The following is a 7,624-nucleotide window of genomic DNA, read 5'->3' as shown; positions in this document are numbered from 1 at the left end:
TATATATATATATATATATATATATATATATATTTATGTGTACCAAACTGGTTGGACTTTTATCATATATTTGTGTAATTCATCAATAAAGCCTTATCTTTTGTACAATTATACCATTGTTGACCCATCCCTTAATTGCTTTCTGTGGACAATTCTTTGTCCCTCTTTTTTTGAATAGAGTATCTAATTGCTTATGGGGAGGTATCCCGTCCTTGGGGCAAATTGGTCATTGTTCAAATTAGCTTCATAATACTTTTGCAGGGTGTATTCCAAGATTTTTGTTTCATTTTGCTATTAAATGTATAGCACTAACCCTCGAAGGAGCTGCTGGTTTGATTGGGCTTACTGTTACCTTCTTCAACTCGATTTGCGTCTAGGGGTTTTCTGTGGTAGATGGCCCAGAAATTTAGAGACTGACAACAGATCCGCTTAAATGGATTTTTATTTGCAAAAAAACGTAGTTAACGAACAGTCTTTTAGTATAGGATCAGAGGGTTAGGAGGAAAGTTCAGGTACTCTTAGTGTCAAAGTCAATGATAAAGGACTTGCTTACTTTGACTAAATACAGAGAATAGCCATTCACAGCTGGATGTTCACTCAAGTTGGATAGTCCCTCTCTTGCAAGGCCTAGCAGCCAACAAGGTGCTTAAATCAGGAACAAGTCTCTGCCACAGACGTTGTTGTAGAACATGTAGGAATAAGTCTCTGCCACAAACGTTCTTCTAGAACATGTAGGAAACTAGAACTTGTAAAACATTTGTGTGGTACCAGTATCTTACAGCCGGTTTGGAGATACCCACAAGATTGGATTCACTTAGGTTCCTCAGCCTCACCAGGCTCTTGCTAAGAAGCCAAGAGCCCTCCCCTGGATAGCTACGAAGTTGCTGGGCCTCTCCACAACTGGAGATGGCAACGGACCACCTCGGAATCCTTTCTTTAGTTTCCTTGCCTCTGGGCTAGCCAGCCCCGAGACATAAAGTCGGGTAAATCCGCATCCCAGGCCATAGCCTTCCTGGGGGCTGGTCAGGAGTACCAGGACCATGGAGTCAGAACATACTTCTGGACCGGAAACCAAGAACCACGTGACATCTGCATCTTAAGTACCCTCTCCCAGAAAGCACAGCAAGAATGACACTCCCACTGGGCTGGCTTTGAGAGAAAGCAACCTTAAAGCACCCAACCAGACTGTGGTTCCATGCCTGCCAGAAGAGACAGTGCCCCTATGGCCAGGCTGAACACCCTATAGTCCAGTCAGACTGATGCTGAGGTCCAAATTTGGAATAATTATACCCAAACCAAACAGCAGTGCAGGTGTAACATTAAATTTTTAAAAAAAACATAGCGTGTGCTCTTCAGGAGCCGATGCTACAAATGTATTTGCTAAGTGATAGTTGCCTTGGCCAATTTCTATGGTGGTCAATTGATTTTGCCCTAATTCTGGAATTGCTGCACTTCTCCCTTCTGTGACTAGATGGCCGGGTGTCTGGTGACATTAGATAAGACAAGGGCATTGCAAGGATAGATTAAGAATGAATGGGGTGTCTCAGCCAATGGGCAGGGATTTTCTTGGGTCCATTGGCCGGCTGGGAGAACCCATGTGGGTGGTGTCAGTTGATCTGGGTTCTCCCTACCTGGATGGCTGTCTAGGTGGGCGTGTATCATATTGACCCAGGTTGCTAGGCTGAGAGCCTATCCATTAGTAGTGCAGGGTTGGGACTGCAGGTTTTTAGTCCAACCAGAAGTAAAGGTTCTGCCGGCCAGGGAACCAGTCGTGGTCTGAGGTAGAGGGGAAACTGTCGCCACAAAGGAGCCAGCAATTGGGGATAGTGGAGAAGTGGGAAAGCATCAGAAGGTGCCAAGTCAGGGACCCAGCGGGACAGGACAGTTGACGCTTGTGCCAAGCCAGGGACCTAACGTTTCAGCAGGGGGGAAGCTTGATGGAGTATCTGTGAGTGCCAAGCTAGGGACCCAGCAGTGAAGAGTGGGAAATGCTTAAGGAAGATACTGAGTGCAGTGAAAGCGCTCAGGGGATCCAGTGGCTAGTGGATCTAAAGTCTAGTGAGAGAGACTGGGAGCTTGTTGAGGGAAGACCCACAGTGAGTGAGTGTGGGGTAAAGGGAACTGTTGTGCTGATTTGAATACCTTTACCATTAGAAACAGCTACAAGATTGTTGCCATAGGAGACAGCAGTCCTACCTATACAGAAGTGGTGCCCAGCTGGGGGCCTTCAGATGGAGGAGATCGAGTTCTGCGTGGACTTCCAGATCTGGACCTACGTGGGTGAAGCAGATCTTGATCTCTGGGGGAGAACCAGACTTGGACCTCCTACCACGGCTTCTGATATGCGATTGGGAATATCTTCTTGCCCGATATCTTGAGCGAGCATAGTGCCGTATGCATAGTGCCCCATTTCACCACATTCCTAACATCTGTCACTTGGAACAAAGGGCCTTCGTGCTGGTGGTCTGTCATATTGCCTGCCAGTTGACAGTTCTACCCTAACTCTTGAGCCACAGATGACCTTTCCATCTAAACCACGCACTAAATCTTCAGCAGCTCTTGTGTCTTCAAATTCAACAAAAGCAAATCCTGGAGGATTTCTTGAAATCCAAACAGTACGCAGAGGACCATAGTAACCAAAAGCTCTCTCCAACACTCCTTTGCCAGCACCAAGATTGCCCACGTAGACTTTTGCTTCACCGCTATACCTCCTGTATCGTGACATAATTGCTCCTGGGGGCTCTCCTGCAACATCCCAGATTAGAAGTGGAATATGTAAAGCAGAGATTCTCTACATATCAAAGGGACAGATAATAACTCTGTGCTATGTTAATTTTAATAATAGACCACCTCGGCCCTTGAGGGCTAACTTAGTAGTAAAAGAAGGCAAATTTTCATAAAAAAGATTTTATGACTGTAGCTGTCGACAGCTAAAAGCCATTATCTGTCTCCCAGAAGGACAAAAGCAGATAAATGAAACTGGCCAATCAAATGTCTTGTCCTTGTCACTAATGGGGGGAAAAATGTGTATATTAGAGAAGGTTCTTTTTGGCTAAAATGTGACAGGAGAAACTGGGTTCTCTGAAGGTGTCTAAATGTTGCATGAACAAAAAAAGATGATTTTTGATACTTTTGTTTTTCCATAAAATTGGCAAAAAAAAAGTTAACAATGGTCACCAGTTTAGACAGGTGGTATAAAATGTGCAGTTCTCTCGGTCTCCATCAATGTCCTCTCAATTCCCTGTGTGTCACCTTTATTTACGTTCCCTAAGTTCCCTGTGTCCCCATTATTATTCTCTCAGTTTCCTGTTTCACCTTCATTACTGTCGCCTCAGTTTTCTGTGTCACCTTCATTAGTGTCTCCTTGGTTCCCTCAGTTCCCCTGTGCCACTTTCTTCATTACTATTCCCTCAGTTGCTCCCGTGTGTCATCTTCATTGTTTTCCTGTGTCATCTTCATATTCCCTCACTTATCAGCCTCAATACTATCCCTAGGCACAGGCCTCACTCCAGGACTCAGTCTGTGACCTCACTGATTGCCAGATGCCAGGCGGGACAGCCCTAGCAATTAGTTCCAGCAATGTAGTTAGTAAGGTGGCTGTGTCCTCTCTTTCATTGCGGGGCACTATACTGTCCCGGAATGAAGGTGTCTGGGACCCAGGACAGATATGTCAATTGTGGGACAGTTCCAAGGCAATCCAGGACATGTGGGCACCCTACTAAAATTGTGTGAGGAGTGGCAAGATTGACCTGCTGGTAACCTGGACTGCAGTGGCCGCTCACCCTTCTCAACAGCCGGTAGAAGAGGCCTGGAGGGTCATGAAATAGTGGACTCAGGTGCATAAAAAGGGAATCTGAAGGGTTTTTTTTTTTAAATTTGTGAATGGGTAGGACTGGGCTATAAAGGATTTTGAGTTTCTGTGGGAAAGATTGTTAGGGAGGAGGATAGGACGGGCTTTAAACCAGCAATACCGTTTTGTTTGTTTTTTTCCATTAAAGGCCATAAGAAGCATTTGCAAAAAAAACACAAATGAGAAGTATGAAGCATTTTTTTTTTTTCACATGAAACAAGTTTTAATGTTTTTTAGTTAATGGTCTAACTTTTTGTAGTTCCTCTTTGAAACCTCTTTTTCTCACACAAGAATGTCTTGCAAGTATTTGGTCTTTAATGTAATATATAAAGATCTTATCTTATTGCAAGTTGTGTAGAAATGGCAAACATAATTTGCAAAAAAATACCACATCTCTAAACAGCAAAAAGATTATTTTGTTGAAAGGTAAAAAAAAAAAAATACATCCAAGATCTACTTTATAGATCTGTTTTAAAGACTTAGTTGCTAAAGTAAGTATTAAAAAAATAAAAACTGTTATCTGCCAAGAAGACATGAAGTACTCAGCTTTCCTGCTGTGCGTGCCGCTCATCTCTACAGATGTGAAGAAAAACCGAAACCTGAAAATCTCACAGTGATCAGGCCTGGAAATTGATGGCATGTCTGTTCTTATTTTGGGGGAGAGTCCCAGGGGAAGGCTCTGGCGCAAATTTCTAGATGGCGAAGGGCACTCCTAATGTTACATATAGAGATTTTAGACAATTTTGTGCTTCTAATTTTGAGGCAAAATTTTGGGCAAGGTCCTTTTCTGTTTTAGCATAACTGTGAAAAACCAGTTCCATAAGGACATAGATGATTCTTTTTTTATTTTTTCATGGAGAAAATGAATGGGAGCTATCATAAAAAAATCATTACCTGCAAACACCCACTTACAATAAATACTCTTAAAACAATTAATACAGGGTACAGGTACCATACAAATCTTAAAGCGGTAGTGTAGCCCCCTTTTGTTATTCTTACCTACAGGTAAGCCTATAATAAGGTTTACCTGTAGATAAAATGAATGTCTCCTAAACGTGCACCGTTTAAGAGATATTCACCTTGCATGCATCTACTGATATCACCGGTGCATGTGCTCTGAAAGTCTGGGCATGCATGGGAGAGACGTCATTGTGGCTCCAGACACTCACAGTGCCAGAGCAAGTGAACCAAGAAGAAAGGCCAGGGGAAGATGTCAGCACCCTCAGCGGTGACAGCGCGGCGCTGTAAGGGCTAAGTTCTAAGGTCCTGTGCTGTAAGCGGCGGCACCCACACGCATGTGCGGGAGTAATGTCACCATGGTTCCGGCCACTCACACAATTGGAGTTTGTGAACACGGAAGGAAGACCTCTTTACCTGGCAGGATGCAATAACAAAAAAAAAAAAAACACACACAGTGGTTTACTATCGCTTGAACTCTCACTGCTGGTCTGGGGTTTACTTTTACGCAAACTAGGCTTGTGCTTATATGTTGTCATACAGCTATCTTATAGAGATGTATTTACATTATTATTTTAATCACTTAAAGAATGAGGCAACTTGTCTGGGTTTAGCTCTCTGTGGAGTCTATTTGTAAAATGTTTGTTGCAGGAATGACAGAAGCATTCATGCAAGCTGTAAGAAATGTCAATGTCATCATACATTTTATAGCGATTAATGCTTATATCGTCGACTACATTTAGTTTCCAAAATGCAGTATAGTTTTCTCACTGAGGTATTTCAAAAAACTAGATCACATTCTGGCCACTAGGCAGAGTGGATGACACAGGCATTAACCTCTTACAAAAATTAGGGTGAAAGTTTGTTCAGTTTGCCAAAACTGCTCCAGACATTCGTTCACCAAAGTTTTATAAATAGATCCCCCTACAGGTTTGCAGATCTTGCTTATAGTTCGAAATTTGGGAGCAGATCTACGAGAGTATTTTTTTTTGGGGGGGGGGGGGGATCTTGTTATTCAATTTTGGCCATTTGTAGGGCTAACAAGTATGCTACAGTTAAATAAATGCATTTGAAGCCAGGCACTGCCATGGGGGACATGTACCAATGACAAAAAAAAAAAAAAAAAAACTATTGTGACTGATCAGTGGCAAAAGGCAGAGCTGCCTTTAGAAGCCATGGGGCACCGTAAAGCCGACCTGATAGTGTCACCCCCCCCCCCCCCTTTGCCTCTCTTGGTATGACTGTAGCCTAAGTGCAGAGCAGTACATAGTAAAGTACAATGATCAGTATGCAATGCAGGGCAGTAAGAAATGGCAAGGCACTCTGTGAGCACTATGTAGTGGCAGGGAAGTTAGTCAGCTGTATGTAGCAACAGTGCTTTCAAGTGAGTAGTACATAACAGCAAGGCAGTCAGTGAGCAATACATAGTGGCAGGCTATGGCATTATGTAGTGGTAGGGCAGTCAATGGCTGGGCAACTGGGACAGACAGATGAAACTCCTACTGAGGAAGCTTCTCCCTATCAGCTACTTACCACTTAGCTGGAGATTAAATAATTCCCAGGATGCCACCACTGTTCCTTCCTCCTGCCCCTACCCCCATCTTCAACTGCTGGATCAGCCATTATAAGCCCCAGGTATGAGAGGAGTGAAGGGGTGGCCACACCCCCGCCCCACAAACCACCTCCAGCTGCTGTGGCTTAGATGCAGAGTGCCCCCTGGCTTCCAGCTTTAGGTTCCTCTGCATGGGGTGCAGGGGACAGCATGCACTCTGAAAAGAGGACAGGTCAACAGACCTAATGGGACCTCGGAGAGGACTGCCTGTAATGCCTTATCGGCTGCCCTTCCTATGTACCTTATTATTGTTTGCATCTTATTTCTGGCAGTGAACCTGCACGTTTCATCAAAAATTTTGCTATTCATGAAACCCAAAGATTCATCACAAACCCTTGATAGTGGTGAGCATGAACCTAAATTGGACCAGTAAAGGAATAAAAATTATTGTAGAAAATGGAGATCCTCGTAGATGATTGTTGTGTTGTATGCCTGCAGGCAGGGCAGGACTTACCATTGGGCTTGACTGGGCTCAAGCCCATGGGCCCCGCCGAGATACATAGTGTACTCGGCTAGGCTCCGCTCACAGTCACACCCAGTCCCGCCCTAAGATGAACATAACACAGAGACTGGGTGTGACTGTGAGATGAGCCAAGTACACTCGACTACTCTTGGCTTCGCTCGGGACTGCGAAAGGACCCGAGAGACACTGTAGGGACATATTCGGGGACCCATCGCAGTTTGCTACGGAAGTGACGTTCCATCGCAGCCATCTTGCTACACCCCACACTCGTCCACAGTAAGGATGCACTAATAAGGGGTAAAGCAAGCATGTTGTTATACCCACCGGAGTTTTGCATTTTACACGTATTTAGTCAGTTTATATAGTGAAATACACTACTTACAACTCCGTCTGACTACTTGAAGATGTTGAATTTTAAAAGCAGCGATCTTATGTCAGGTTAGCAAACCTGTGAGATGAGTAGGGTTGCTGCTGCTTTTAAAATTCAAGATCTAAGTAGTCAGACGGAGTTGTAAATCCTGTATTTCACTATATAAACTGACTTGTTATAAATATGTGTAAAATGCAAAACTCCGGTGGGTGTAACAAGATGTCTGCTTTACCCCTTCTTAGTGTATCCTTACTGTGGGGTGTAGCAAGATGGCGGCGACGGAACGTCACTTCCGTAGCAAACTGCGATGAGTCGCCGAATATGTTGTTACACTGCCGACAGGACCTGAGAGGCGCCGAGATACACAGGACT

General features: G+C 44.1%; 1 pseudogene; it reads right to left on the bottom strand.

Moving 5' to 3' along the window:
• Nucleotides 1–1,352: 1,352 nt before the first annotated feature.
• LOC143932966 (serine/arginine-rich splicing factor 7 pseudogene) lies at nucleotides 1,353–2,725 on the bottom strand (annotated as a pseudogene).
• Between the last annotated feature and the right edge of the window lie 4,899 nt (nucleotides 2,726–7,624).

The sequence above is a fragment of the Lithobates pipiens genome, unplaced genomic scaffold, assembly GCF_037356315.1.
Source record: "Lithobates pipiens isolate NorthernLeopardFrog02 unplaced genomic scaffold, aLitPip1_a1.2 Scaffold_27, whole genome shotgun sequence".
Taxonomy (NCBI): Eukaryota; Metazoa; Chordata; class Amphibia; order Anura; family Ranidae; genus Lithobates; species Lithobates pipiens.
The sequence above is the reverse complement of the archived record's forward strand: the minus strand, read 5'-3'. Positions and strand labels throughout refer to the sequence as shown.